Raw genomic sequence first — 14,176 nt, 5'->3', positions numbered from 1 at the left:
TGCATATTCATCAAGAGGCAGAAAGGCCTTATAAATAGCTTTGAAAATGTGGAAGGTCAATTTGCATTGTTCTTCCATGGGAGAAAAAGAATCTACCAAGTCTCAGGTAAGCCTCCAAAAAATTATTTCCATTTGCCCATGTCTTCTGTACTGTCCAAGCTTGTCTTGAAACACTGAAATAAATTTCAAGGTGACAACCTAAATTTAACTCTGTGGTTAAGTCCAGTCCTCTCTGTGGTTGTGGGTTGTGGATTTCTCAGCATTATTATTTTTTATTTTTGTTTTTAGTTAGCATGGAAGTCAAAAGTTACAAAAGCAATGAGATTCTGCATCTTTTAATGAAAGATAAAACAACAATATAAACATACACAAATTTACAGAGAAAGGATCAACTTTAATACATTTGGAGTAAAAGGTGTTTCCTCTTTAAATATGGTATAAAAATAAATGCAAGAAACATTAACGGAGAATGTACAGACAACAGACAAAGACATGAGTGTGTTTCTGACTGTGGATACATTGGTGAAATGAAACTTTCTGTGCTAATTTATTGTTTAATAAATGTGAAGCCATATGTATACTTATTGATAAATGCTTTTTGTCTTTTACAATTCTTCCAGTTTGTGACTGACTGAATTTTCAGTGAACTGTGTGTCTAGCAGAAGCTTTAAGAGAGAGGGAGAGGGAGAGGGAGAGGGAGAGGGAGAGAGAGAGAGAGAGAGAGAGAGAGAGAGAAGGAAAAAAGAAAAGGTTTTACTTCACTTGAACTTGTTAAAAAGGAAAAAACACAGATCCAGCATAGTAGGAGGAGAAAGAAAGCAGACAACGGTTTGGAATGGAGGCATCGAGATGGTAAAGAGTCCACTGGAGATGGAATGTACACACAAAAATAACAATTTAGGTCCTTTGCTCATGCAACATCTTGGTCTAATGTCCTCTGCTCCAGGTCACAACAGCGAGCTACAAAGTATGTGCAATGATTCCAGTCTGCATCCATGCTACAAGATGATCCGTTTAGTAAGACTGAACAAGGCTTGTTAACCTCTTTGACGTGAGAGATTTCCCCTGAGAAAATACATAAAACAAGAAAAAAGAAAGAAAATCAAGCATGATCACTGAAAACCTGCTTAGTAGTAGCAACTATTTATTGTAACTGATTTTTGTGTAAGGGTCAAAACTGAACCCTTTAAGTCCATCTTAGTTCAAACTTCATGACCAACCTGCCTTCCCCCCTCCCTCCACTGACACATCAAACAAAACTATCCTCCCTCCCTCCACCCTCCTACCCTCCCAAGTCCTTCCGCCCCACTGCAAACAGACTGATGGTTTCACAGCACAGATCAGCAAATCATAAAACAGATCCATAAATGTTCCATCAAGGCTTAGCAATGAAGCAACACCTAGGTTCCCAACTGGTTATAAACACGTTACAACGAATCTTAGTACACTGCTCTGAAAGGTAACAATGTGAGTGCATTCTTGTTCAGTGGTGGAAATTAATGTCACATTTATAAATATCTAGAACTGTAGAAGGTATGTATGATTTAATTAAATAACATTCAGTTTTTGAGGGTGTGATTCATGAAACTTAAAACTGAATCTGTCCCCATCCCACATAATAATGGAGTAAAAGGTGCCAATTACACATCTGAAGATAAGCCTCTATTTGTTCCCTGCTTCCAGCTGTTGATGTCTTCCTGTCCTTTTCCACTTGACTTCTTCCAACCCTAATCCAAGAAAAAATCTCATCTATTCTGATTCCACATATCATACGATTACATAAAGGACATATTTATGTTTTAGAAATCTTGTAAGTCAACACTGTTCCTGTTCATTACAAGTACTCTAGAGAGATAAGAAATTTGAAATGTTTGATTGGAATATAAAACTGGTGGTTTTGGTTCCATCTCTTATTTTTTATGTTCTATTATAAAAACACATCAGTTATTTAATGGATTTTTGTATATCTCAGAAGATAAAATAATAAGTAAAAATAAAAAATCCGAAAAACATATATTAGTAATAAGTTAAAGTCATGGCAATAGTCTTGATTTGCTACCTGATGTGGCTCAGCTTTAGAAAGAGGTCAGTGGTGATGGGAGACATATCATCTCTCATGGCCACTGTCTTAGTTTGTTTGGGCTACTATAACAGAACACCATAGACGAAGTGGCTTATAAACAACAGAAATATTTCTTATAGTCTCAAGGCTGGGAAGTCCAAGATCTAGATGCTTACAGATTCTTTGTCTAGTGAGGGCCTTCTTCTTGATTAATCAATGGTGCACTCTCTTGTGTCCTCAGATAATGGAAGAAAGAAATAAGCTCCCTGGGACCTATTTAATAAAAGCTCCTATTCATAAGTGCTTCATATTCATGATCTAATTACCTTCCAAAGGCCGTGCCTCGTAAGACTGTCACCCTAGAGGTTAGTATTTAACATGTGAATTGGAGGGGGGAGGGGCACAAATAGTTCATAGCAGCCACGTTTTGGGAAAAGAATGACATGTTTAAGAAAAGATTAGTAATTCCATAACCAACCTTTCTTTACACACCATGTATTTACTGATAAGGCCCTTTTGCCGACACAAACTGCAGCAATGAAAATCATGCACCATTTTCTTTTAGTTTTTTCTTAATTGGGAAAAAGAGTCCTCAACTTAGCTTTCAGCAACTGGGAGTAGAAGATACCAAAGTGTAATGTTGGTATTTCCCGCTAGGCTTACGTTTATTCACTTTATTGGAGAAACAGCAGTAAGAGATATCATAGTTTATTAACAAGAGACTGCTTCATAAACAAAATATGCACTCCTGCCTGCTCTGGTCTGAATGTTATTCCCCCTCAAAGCCCATGTGTTGAAAACCTACTCCCCAGTATGATGCTATTAGGAGGTGGCGGCTTTGGGAAGTGATCAGGTATGGGGGCGTAGCTCTCACTAATGGGATTAGTGCTCTTTTTTATTTATTTATTTTTTTGTGACGGAGTCTCATTCTGTTGCCCAGGCTGAAGTGCAGTGGTGCAATCTCGTTTACTGCATCCTCCGCCTCCTGGGTTCAAGCAATTCTCCTGCCTCAGTCTCCTGAATATCTGGGATTACAGGCATGCACCACTACGCCTGGCTAATTTTTTGCATTTTTAGTATTTTTAGTAGAGACAGGGCCATGTTGGCCAGGCTGGTCTTGAACCCCTGACCTCAGGTGATCCGACCACCTTGGTCTCCCAAAGTGCTGGGATTACAGGCATGCTCTTATAAAAGAGGCCCAATAAAGCTTGCTTGCCCCTCCCACCATGTAAGGGTACAGTAAGAAAATGGCTCTCTATGAACCAGGAAGAGGGCCCTCACTGAACACAATCTGCCAGCATCTTGATCTTGGGCTTCTCAGCTTGTAGAACTGTAAGAGACAAATTTATTTTGATTATAAGCTATCCACCCAGTTTATGGCATTTTGTTATAGCTGACTATAAAGGACTGAAATGCTGCCCCTACTTCTACGCCTATTTCCTCATCTGTAAAATGAGGATAATTATAGTACTTTCAAATCTTGTTCTGAAGACTGATACAAGTAAATTGCTTAAAACTATTCATGGCTCACTTTATGCACTCAGTTTACGTTGGCTATTACCATATTATACTATGGTTATAATGATTAGTACTGTCACTATATGCTGTCTTCATTAGGATACCGAAATCCAGAGTCACTATTCTGACTCTGAGAAGGACAGAAAGGCACAAACAAATGGAAAGCTAAAATCATACCGCTCTTCTACCTGAATCCTGGGCAATAAATTAATCAAATGATGTTAAAATAAAAAATATTTAGTTCTTAAATACAATGCTATTTCCCATGTTTACTACTGTAGTCTCTATGCTATGAATAGAATTGTATACAAATGTGCATATATACCTATTCTGAGAATGAATAATTTATCTTTAAAAAGTGCTTACTCAGCTGGGCATGGTGGCTCATGCCTGTAATTCCAGCACTTTGGGAGGCTAAGGCGGGCAGATCACTTGAGGCCAGGAGTTCAAGACCGGCCGGTCCAACATGGTGAAGCCCCGTCTCTACTAAAAATAGAAAAATCAGCTGGATGTGGCGGGGCACATCTGTTAGTCTCAGCTATTTGGGAGGCTGAGGTGGGGGAATCATTTAAACCCGGGAGGCGGAGGTTGCAGTGAGTGGAGATCAGGCCACTGAATTCCAGCATGGGCCACAGAGTGAGACTCTGTCTCAAAAAAAAAAAAAGTGCTCACTCTCTGTGGGATAAAGGAAGGTACACATCAGTCAGTAAATGTTGGTTGAGGCACAGGAATAAATTTGTAGACAGTGGAAGACTAGGGGAAAGTTGCAAATATAAAAGTGTTTCTTTTAAAACCACAGATGAATGTGATTTGGTTTAAAATTCTGGGGAAAAAAGTGAAATAGTTATACTGAAATTGGAAGCCATTTGAAACTCAGATACAGTCATTTTTTAAATTTGGACAATGAACTCTACTGTTGCCTTTATCAATTTAATAAAAAGAAACATGGTTCTCTTTCTACAGTTTTGTTTGTTTTTATTTTTTCAAATATCCTTAAATCCTCAAAGCTACTGGTACTTGACCTGGTATAGACTTCATTAAAAATTGGATATGATACGAGTTAAGCCTGACAAGCTCTTGTCCCAGGAAATAATTAAAAAACACTTTTTCATAGAAGCCCATAGAGAAATACAGGCCCAAAGTAAACCCAGAGCTTTGTGTTATTAGCATAACAATGGGCAGAAATGAGACAGGTGTATTTTAACAATAAAATTCTGTGTGGGCTGGGTGCGGTGGGAGGCTGAGGTGAGCGGATCACCTGAGGTCAGGAGTTTGTGACCATTCTGGCCAACATGGTAAAACTCCGTCTCTACTAAAAATACAAAAATTAGTCAGGTGTGGTGGCACGTGCCTATAGTACCAACTACTCAGGAGGCTGAGGCAGGGAGAACTGCTCCAACCAGGGAGGCGGGGGTTACAGTGAAACGAGATCTCACCACTGCACTCATCCTGGGTGAGAGAGGGAGACTCTGTCTCAAAAAACAAACCAACCTCTGTGTGTGGTATAGATTTATCAAATGTGCAATAAGGATATTTGTTTTGTATATTGAGATGACTAAAAGGCAAACCAGGGTACAACTAACAGTTAAAAGATCTTAAGTGCATCCCCGAGGTCAAAGCAGACAGCATGAATGCCCCATAGGCCATCTGGATTGGAAGGTTTCCATCACTCGGATCTATTTGCAAACCATGTGCAAATCCTGCTTTATTCACATACTGGAAAGGAAAATGCATAAGCCCTACTCTAGTGCACACAAAAAACGATTGTGTGTATGCTTCTGGTTGATCACTGTATTGCAATGTATGAAGTTAAGAAGAACACGGGTCACTTCCAGGAAGTACACAGGTAGGGACACGGGTCACTTCCGGGAAGTACACACGGTCCGGTATTTGCATGTCAGCCATTTTGTAACAATTATTTTCAGTGCAGTCCCTTGGATGCTGCATGAAACCAGCCCCAGCCAACGATCTTTCCCTAAATTTTCCAAATGGAAGAATCTGAGAAATCGTTTTTTAATTTTTTTAATTTTTGAGATAGAGTCTTGCTCCATCACCCAGGCTGCGGTGTGACCATGACTCACTGCAGCTTCAACCTCCCAGGCTCAAGTGATCCTCCTGCCTCCGCCTCCTGAGTAGCTGAGACCACAGGTATGCACCACCATGCCTCGCCGATCTTTTATTTTTAGTAGAGATGATGTCTCATCAGGTTGTCCAGTCTGAGCTCAAACTCCTGGGCTCAAGTGATTCTCCCACCTCAGTCTCCCAAAGTGCTGGGATTACAGGTATGAGCCACTGTGCCTGGCCAAATCTGAGAAATTTTTATAGCTAAGTTTTAAACTCTTAATTCCGGAAATTAAAAAGGCTTACAAACCCTCATCAATAGCATGTTTTAAAAACCAAGTTGCTTACAATAATTCAATCATTCTATGTGACTAATACTTATTTTTAATCCCATGATTACATGCTATGTGATTTAAATATTCCTGTCAGAGTCTAAAGGAAACAGATTATAGTAGAAGCAAAAATCTATAGCAAAAGATGATTATACTCAGAAAATAACAAAAACTCAAGATCCTAGGAAATTTTGTGATATCTAGTTAATGACAATATGCTAGAAAAAGAAGCATATAATCAGTTTCAGGACAAAATAAAGCTGAGGCTTCAGCTGGCAAGTAAGTGAATAGAGAGCATCATCCTAGTCTGTAATATAATAATCATATAAACAAAGAGTTCTCTAGCGTGTCACAGTAAAACTTCCCCTCCACCAAACCAATTCCTTTCTGTCCTCAATGGTTTGTAGAAACTTTGTTATAATCAGGGAAACACCCTCAAAACAAAAATAACAACCTATGTATTTGCCCTTAACTTTTCCTAGTGAACTATAAAAAGTATACATTTTACCTAACTTTTAAAAAATCATTCTTGGCCCCGGGTGCAGTGGCTCACGCTTGTAATCCCAGTACTTTGGGAGGCTGAGGTGGGTGGATCACTTGAGGTCAGGAGTTCCAGACCAGCCTGGCCAACATGGCAAAACAGTTTCTACTTAAAAAAAAAAAAAAAGCAGAGCATGGTGTTGCGTGCCTGTAATCCCAGCTACTCAGGAGGCTGAGACAGGAGAATTGCTTGAACCTAGGAGGTGGAAGTTGCAGTGAGCTGAGATTGTGCCATTGCATTCCAGTCTGGGTGACAGAGTGAGACTCTGTCTCAAAAAAAACCCACAAAACATTCTTGGTCTTAAAGTAGCAACAGAAAGTTGATGATAAGGAGCCCTGAGAGCCTGGGGCATTAGGGAGATGGAAGCAAATTCCTACATTCCTCTCCTGCAATCCTTTCTTCACAATGTAAGTAGAGAGAAGCTACGTTTGCTTGAGTGACTAAGCCCACTTATTTTATTGCTGTCATAAAAACACACAGTATGGCTGGGCTCAGTGGCTCACTCCTGTAATCTCAGCACTTTGGGAGATCAAGGTGGGTGGATCACCTGAGGTCAGGAGTTCAAGACCAGCCTGGCCAACATGGTGAAACCCTGTCTCTACTAAAAAAAAATACAAAATTAGCTGAGTGTCATGGCAGACACCTGTAATCCCAGCTACTCGGGACGCTGAGGCAGGAGAATCACTTGAACCCAGGAGGTGGAGGTTGCAGGGAGCCGAGAATGCACCATTGCACTCCAGTTTGGGCAAAAAAAAAAAAAAAAAAAATCAGTAGTCTCTTCCAGTCTACAGGACACTGAAGAGATTAAGCAGAAATAAAGGGCAGATTTTTAGAGGGTGTCCACGAAACAGCTTACAGAGAAGAGAGTTATCAGCATCTTTTAGATTTTTCTTTGAAAAAAAATTTAACCTCCATTTGCTATCCTTTTACAATTCCTGCTTGTTTGTCGTCAGCCATTGCCTCTGAGTCTCTGCCATATGCTGATGTAGACTCGGACATATATTCTTGAGTGCCTGGCAGCCTGCAGAGACTATGGGGAGGGACTGGGAATAAGAAAGGTAAAATCTTGTCCTTGCCTTTCCACTGGTTTATGTGATCCAGCTGCCTGGCCAGATGCTCCACCCCACAGCTATGTTAATAAAAAGAGCTGACCATATGATGGCAAAATGAGATGCTACTGGACTAGAGACAGGGAGTGCTTTTAGGAGTCTGAGCTAAAGGATGTTATCCATTTGTTATTTTACTCTCATTTTGAAAATTGTCACTGGGCGCGGTGGCTCACACCTGTAATTCCAGCACTTTGGGAGGCCAAAACCAGCAGATCTCGAGATCAGGAGTTCAAGACCAGCCTGACCAATATGGTGAAACCCTGTCTCTACTAAAAATACAAAAATTAGCTGGGTGTGGTGGTAGGTGCATGTAGCTCCGCTACTTGGGAGGCTGAGGCAGAAGAATCGCTTGAACCTGGGAGGCGGACATTGTAGTGAGCTGAGATTGCGCCACTGTATGCCAGCCTGGGCGACAGACTGAGATTCTGTCTCAAAAAAAAAAAAAAAATAAAATAAAAAAAGCCTGTTTTTCCACTTATTGAACGAGGGATAAGGAGTGCTTTTAGCAGAGTCTAAACTAAGGGATGCAATATGTTTGTTATTTTACTCTCATGTTGAAAATATCTCTGTTTCACTTATAAATACAAACATCTTTGCCTGGATTTCAAAATCCTTCACTACCTGCATTCTGTGGCCTTTCAAACTCTTCACTGTTACCCACAAAGTGGTTCTTTGGCTGACCTTTGTACCTCCTGCTGTCTCAGCTAGCCACCTGTCTGTGTTCGTACCTGTTCAGACCCTACTCACTCTTCAAAGATGAACTTCTTATCTATGTCCTTGCTGAAGCGTTCTAACTACCCCTAAACTCTGCCAGTTCCCTCTCTGAATTCTTCTCACTGGTTGAACCTGCATTAGTGCTTTTCTATGCCTTCCTATATGATTTTGTAAGTCACCTGGACTGATGAATAACAGACAGCTGTTCAACATTACGATGATCACAGTCTCCAAATAAGTACTTGATTATCTGCATGACTGAGCTCCTTGGCTGCAAATCTCATTATGGGAATGAACTTATAGAAATCAGGGTAATGAGATTCCAAGGTCTTGGGAGAAGTAACTTTTAATTTGGGGGAGGCAAGGCATGGTGGAGAGAGGGATGGGGGTCATTGGTCACACCCTAATTGTTAACAGATTGACTAATCAAATCTGAATCTTTTCAAGTAGGTAGGTGTTAAGGAGAAACTGAAGCTAGGCTAGGTGTTGGGAAGCTCTTCCATGATTTAAATGAAACCGGTTTTCCCATGTAAACTTACAAGTGAATAATTTTTACAAAACTGTGGAGAGTAGGTGAGTTCCTACGATGTTAAAGATAAGCTCAAATTCTTTAGATTTAAGATGGAAAGGAAAAGGGAAAGAGGATTCTGTAGTTAGTTTTAAAACTCTCATACTTAATGCTGAATGCTGCAAAAAATTCTAGCATCATGTACTAAAGAGAGATAGCTTATGAACACACACGCATTTAAGTACTGATCATTAGCTTCCTATGAGAATTGAGAAAGAATAAGTATAGCCAAATATTTTCATTTTCTTAGTTAAAAATATTTTTCCATAATAAAAGCAGCACGTGTTCACTAAAGAAAATGAAGAAAACAGAAAAACAGAGAAGAAATAAGTATTACTTGAAATATGATCACTTACATTCTACTATGTCCTTTTTATACACAGATACATGTTTAAAAAAATTTTTTTTTTACAAAACTGAACTTATACTGAGCATGGTACTCATGAGTAACATGTATATTAAAGAGATTGCATTTTGTTCAATTACCCATGTTATGAATGTTTCTTCTAAAACAATATTGTTTTACCAACTAAATGCATTGTTGTAAGGAAATAAATTCAGAGAGTTGCAACCAAAATGGAGAAAAAATTAAGCATAGAATACATTTTAAAATTTCAGATTGCATTGCACATAAGGGAATGTATTGTTATGTTATTTCAGTTCTAGGCATATATAGACACACACAAATACAGTTTATACAGTAGCCATATATATGTAAACACACATATACAAATACACACAAACACAGACATATAATGTGTTGGTCAAATGCAGCTAATCTGGGCACACTGCTCATGGGTTAGCCTTGCTCTGTAAGGAACAGTAGAAAAATTAATATTTTTTAAAAAAATGTGTCAAATATGGGTATCATTAAAAAATGAAAGCCACTGCTTTAAAATTTAATTTTTAATATTTGTATAATTTTCCAACAGTAGATATGTCTTGATAGATTTAAGAAATTCACAATTACTATACTTTCAGATTGTGTTCTATATTTGACAATTATATGATGCAACAAATATTTTTTATATGTGAGAACATCTGGACTTTCAAAGGATTAAATTACTAGAAGTTGAATTACTGATTCAAAGTGAGAGATTTTTTGAGCGTTTTGGCCGATTCTGTCAAATTCTATTCCAGAAAAGTGGTAATAATTCATACTTTTATGAACAGTATACAAGATCACCTATTTTCTAACATTAGATCACCCTTTCTAATGCTAGATATTATATTAACAAAAAAATCTATTTGGAGGAAAAAGTGATTTTCCTGCTTTCTGAATTGTACTTGGCTATTAATAACAGTAGGTTTTCTTTTTTGTCTTCTCATATATGGATTTACTATTTGTATTTCTTTTGTTAAAACTGCCTATGTCCTTCCCTCATTGTTCTAATGGAGTGTTGCTCTTACGTAATTATATGTTTGCAAGGAACTCCCTGTAGACCCTATGTTAAATTTTTGTCTGTCATAGAGATGCTCATTTATTCATTTTGAAAAGGAGTTACCAGATTTGAGGACAGGAACTTGCTTTAAACAAAAGATCTTTGGCTAAGTAAGGCATGCAGCAGTATTTGTGGTATCTCTGTGACTGAAAAAGAGAAAGATGTGCTTCATAACTAAACAACAATAACCTTCAAGGTGTGCTTTTAGGGCAGTAGAATTCTGTCTTCCTCCTGTTCCTTATGGCCTTTTAATCAGTAATTTGGATGATTCGACTGATGAAATTCTGATAAAATGTATGTATGATCTACATACGATAACCTTGGTTAAAAGACTGAGTAACAAAGAAATACTTCAAAAATTATGTAAAGCTGTAAAAATGAGCTATAATTAACAAGACAAATTTAGTAGGAAGAAAGGTAAAGGGCTGGGCGTGGTGGCTCACGCCTGTAATCCCAGCACTGTGGGAGGCCGAGGGGGGCAGATCAGGAGGTCAAGAGATTCAGACCATCCTGGCCAACATGGTGAAACCCCGTCTGTACTAAAAATACAAAAATCAGCTGGGTGTGATGGTGTACGCCTGTAGTCCCAGCTACTTGGGAGGCTGAGGCAGGAGAACTGCTTGAACCCGGGAGGCAGAGGTTGCAGTAAGCCAAGATTGCGCCACTGCACTCCAGCCTGGCACCTGGCAACAGAGCAAGACTGTCTCAAAAAAAAAAAGAAAGAAAGAAAGAAAGAAGGTTAAAGAACCAATGTACACTAAAGTGAATAAGTAAACAATGAACAAAGAATGACAAATAACAAAATTATGGAGATGTAATCTTAGCACATGAGAAAAAACAATCCAATTTTTAAAAATATTTTATTTTAAGCCCCAGATGACACTATATACTGCTCTGGTTAGGGGCTACAGTGGGAAAGTTGATGCAATTTTCAGGTTAGATTTTAAAAGTGAGGTGATATTCCCACTTTATGCTGCCTGGGCCACATCCCAAATATTATGTTTGGTTACAATTAGGATGATCTAATCTAATCTCAAATATTATGTTTGGTTACAATTAGCCTATTGATGATCTGGAGCACATGTACAAAGTGAGCAATCAGGATGATGAAAGAACAGGAAATTATTAAATGAGAAAACACTGGAAGCTCACTTTCGCAGTGTGTCACTAAGATTTAATTTGCTAGCCACACTTAAGATCATCTTTACTTTATCAAGTCTTTTTGTGTTCAGGATAGTTTTCACAGAAATATCTTTTTCTTTTTATACTCAAATTTCAACAGCTTTATTTTAAAAAAAGTACTTAAATGCAATATGCAATAAATTTAATTATAAACAGCTATGGGAACAAACACAATGGACTCTTACACCATATAATTCAATGGGTGGTTACAGACAAGTGAGGACATAATTGGAGGGCAGGCTCTCAGCTGTGACATTCCTGTGCTCTTGACATTCACCATGGAGAAGGCAGGGAACACTGGTATGTCTAGGGCAGTGGTTTTCAAAGTGTAGTCTTAAAATCAGGAGGGTCAGTGTCACTGAGAATTGGTTAAAAATGAAATTCTTGAATTGGAATCCATCAGAAAATGATTTAAGCAGATTTTGTGAAACATGGAGTCCAACAACCTGTGTTATAATGAGCATCAGGTGATTCTGATGCTCCTCAAGTAAGATCCACGGATGTTTAGAAAGGAGAGGTCAGCTGGGAATGCTTCTATTTGCATGATGAATTTTAACCTGTATGGTTTGGGGATGCTTATAACCAATGCAGAGCAGAGGAAAAGAATAATTCTAACGTAATCAGAGATGAGCTTACAGAATCTGCATTTGCCAAGCCCCTGGTGATTTTGAGGTATGGAAAGTTGCACCACACTTAGAAAAATAATGGACGAGGTCAGACTTGGTGGCTCAGGCCTGTAATCTCAGCACTTTGGGAGGCTGAGGCGGGTGGATCACTTGAGGTCAGGCGTTTGAGACTAGCCTTGCCAACGTGGTGAAACCTCCTCTCTCCTAAAAACACAAAAATTAGCTGGGTGTAGTGGTGCATGCCTGAAATTCTATGGGAGGCTGAAGCAGGAGAATCACTTGAGTCCAGGAGTCGGAGGTTGCAGTTAGCCGAGATCGTATTGCTGCACTACAGCCTAGGTGACAGTGAGACTCCGTTGCAAAAAAAAAAAAAAAAAAAAAAAAGAAAGAAAAAGAAAATGAAAAATAATGAAGTAGAGTTTTCTTTTCTTTTTTTAATTTATAAATTTGTTTTTTATAGAGAACAGGCCTATTATGTTGGCCAGGCTGGTCCTGAACTCCTGGCCTTAAGTGATCCCCCCACCTGGTGCCTTGGCCTCCCAAAGTGCTGGGATTACAGGCATGAGCTACGGTGCCCAGCCAATGTAGAGATTTTAACTAAGGGAAAGAAAAAGAAAACTTGGGGGAGGTGAAATAAATCACACCTTCAAGCAATTCACCAGTTGTCATCTAGAGGAAGGGCTTGCATTACTCTGCGGTGGCTTCAGGAAACAGAACTAGGATTAATAGTTGGAAGTTACAGAAAAGTGGATTGTAGAAGGGATTTCTAAGAGATGGAATGGTCTACTGTCTAAGGGTACCACATCTCAGATACTTAGGAGCTGGCAAATGCTTTATACCCATTTGTCACTGAACCTACAGAAAAGATTCTTGCAATGGACTGGGGACTGGACCTAGGGAAACAGGGACCTCTAAGTTCCTTTTCAATTCTGAAACTCCAAAAATGTTATCATTCTCAATATCTTCTGAAAGTACCTTGAAGAAAGTTTCTCTTCAAACAGCCTGCTCAATCTTTTATTCCTTAATTTCCATTTCCACCCACTTTCTTCCCCTTTTCTTCTTTCTAACTTTCCTACATGCCCAAGCACACAGCACCAGTGGTGTTATTCACACCGGCTCGCATTCCTTTCCTTTTTGTTTTTTTAAATTTATTTATTATACTTTAAGTTCTGGGGTACATGTGCAGAACATGCAGGTTTGTTACATAGGTATACATGTGCCATGGTGGTTTGCTGCATTCATCACCCTGTCATCTACATTAGGTATTTCTCCTAATGCTATCCCTCCCCAATACCCCTCCCCCTGCTATCCCTCCCCTAGCCCCCCACCTCCTGACAGGCCCGGATATATGATGTTCCCCTCCCTGTGTCCATGTATTCCCATTGTTCAACACTGACTTATGAGTGAGAACATGAGGTGTTTGGTTTTCTGTTCTTGCATCAGTTTGCTGAGAATGATGGTTTCCAGCTTCATCCATGTCCCTGCAAAGGACATAAACTCATCCTTTTTATGACTGCATAGTAGTTCCTTTCCTTATTTTTTTTAAAAAACTAGCTCTCTAGTTCACTGCAGACAACTCCTTCCTCTTCACATCCACCTTACCTAAAAAAGTTTAAATGTCTAGCCAATAAGTATATATTGTATAGTCCAACCCGACCAATAAAGAAGAAACACAAAGGCAAAAGTTACATTGAAAATAAAGACTTCTACTCTCTTGGTTCAAATTGCTTTCCTAGCAACCAGTCATACAAGAAGCACCCTCCTGCGCAGAAGTCAATTTGCTTTACTAAAAAATGCTTTGTCTAAGTGCTCTGTTTCCTTACACCTCCAAGCTTTATTTCTAACGAAGATTTACATTTTACAGTCAGAAAAGAGAAAGCTCTCACAATAATCTTTTTTTTTTTTTTTTGAGATGGAGTCTCACATTGTTGCCCAGGCTGGAGTGCAATGGCACTCTGTAACCTCTGCCTCCCAGGTTCAAGCAATCCTCCTGCCTCAGCCTCCCAAGTAGCTGGGATTAC

General features: G+C 39.1%; 1 protein-coding gene across 1 annotated transcript in view; it reads right to left on the bottom strand.

The window, feature by feature from the left end:
• Positions 1–747: 747 nt before the first annotated feature.
• RGS7 (regulator of G protein signaling 7) overlaps positions 748–14,176 on the bottom strand; it is a 532,072-nt gene continuing 518,643 nt past the window's right edge. The window contains exon 17 of the mRNA XM_037739855.1: positions 748–1,065. The gene's annotated coding sequence lies outside the window, so the exon portion shown is untranslated. The remainder of the gene's footprint in view (positions 1,066–14,176) is intronic.

This window comes from Cebus imitator, unplaced genomic scaffold (genome assembly GCF_001604975.1).
Source record: "Cebus imitator isolate Cc_AM_T3 unplaced genomic scaffold, Cebus_imitator-1.0 Scaffold75, whole genome shotgun sequence".
Taxonomy (NCBI): Eukaryota; Metazoa; Chordata; class Mammalia; order Primates; family Cebidae; genus Cebus; species Cebus imitator.
Note: the sequence above shows the minus strand (reverse complement) of the source record. Positions and strands in the feature narration are given on the sequence as shown.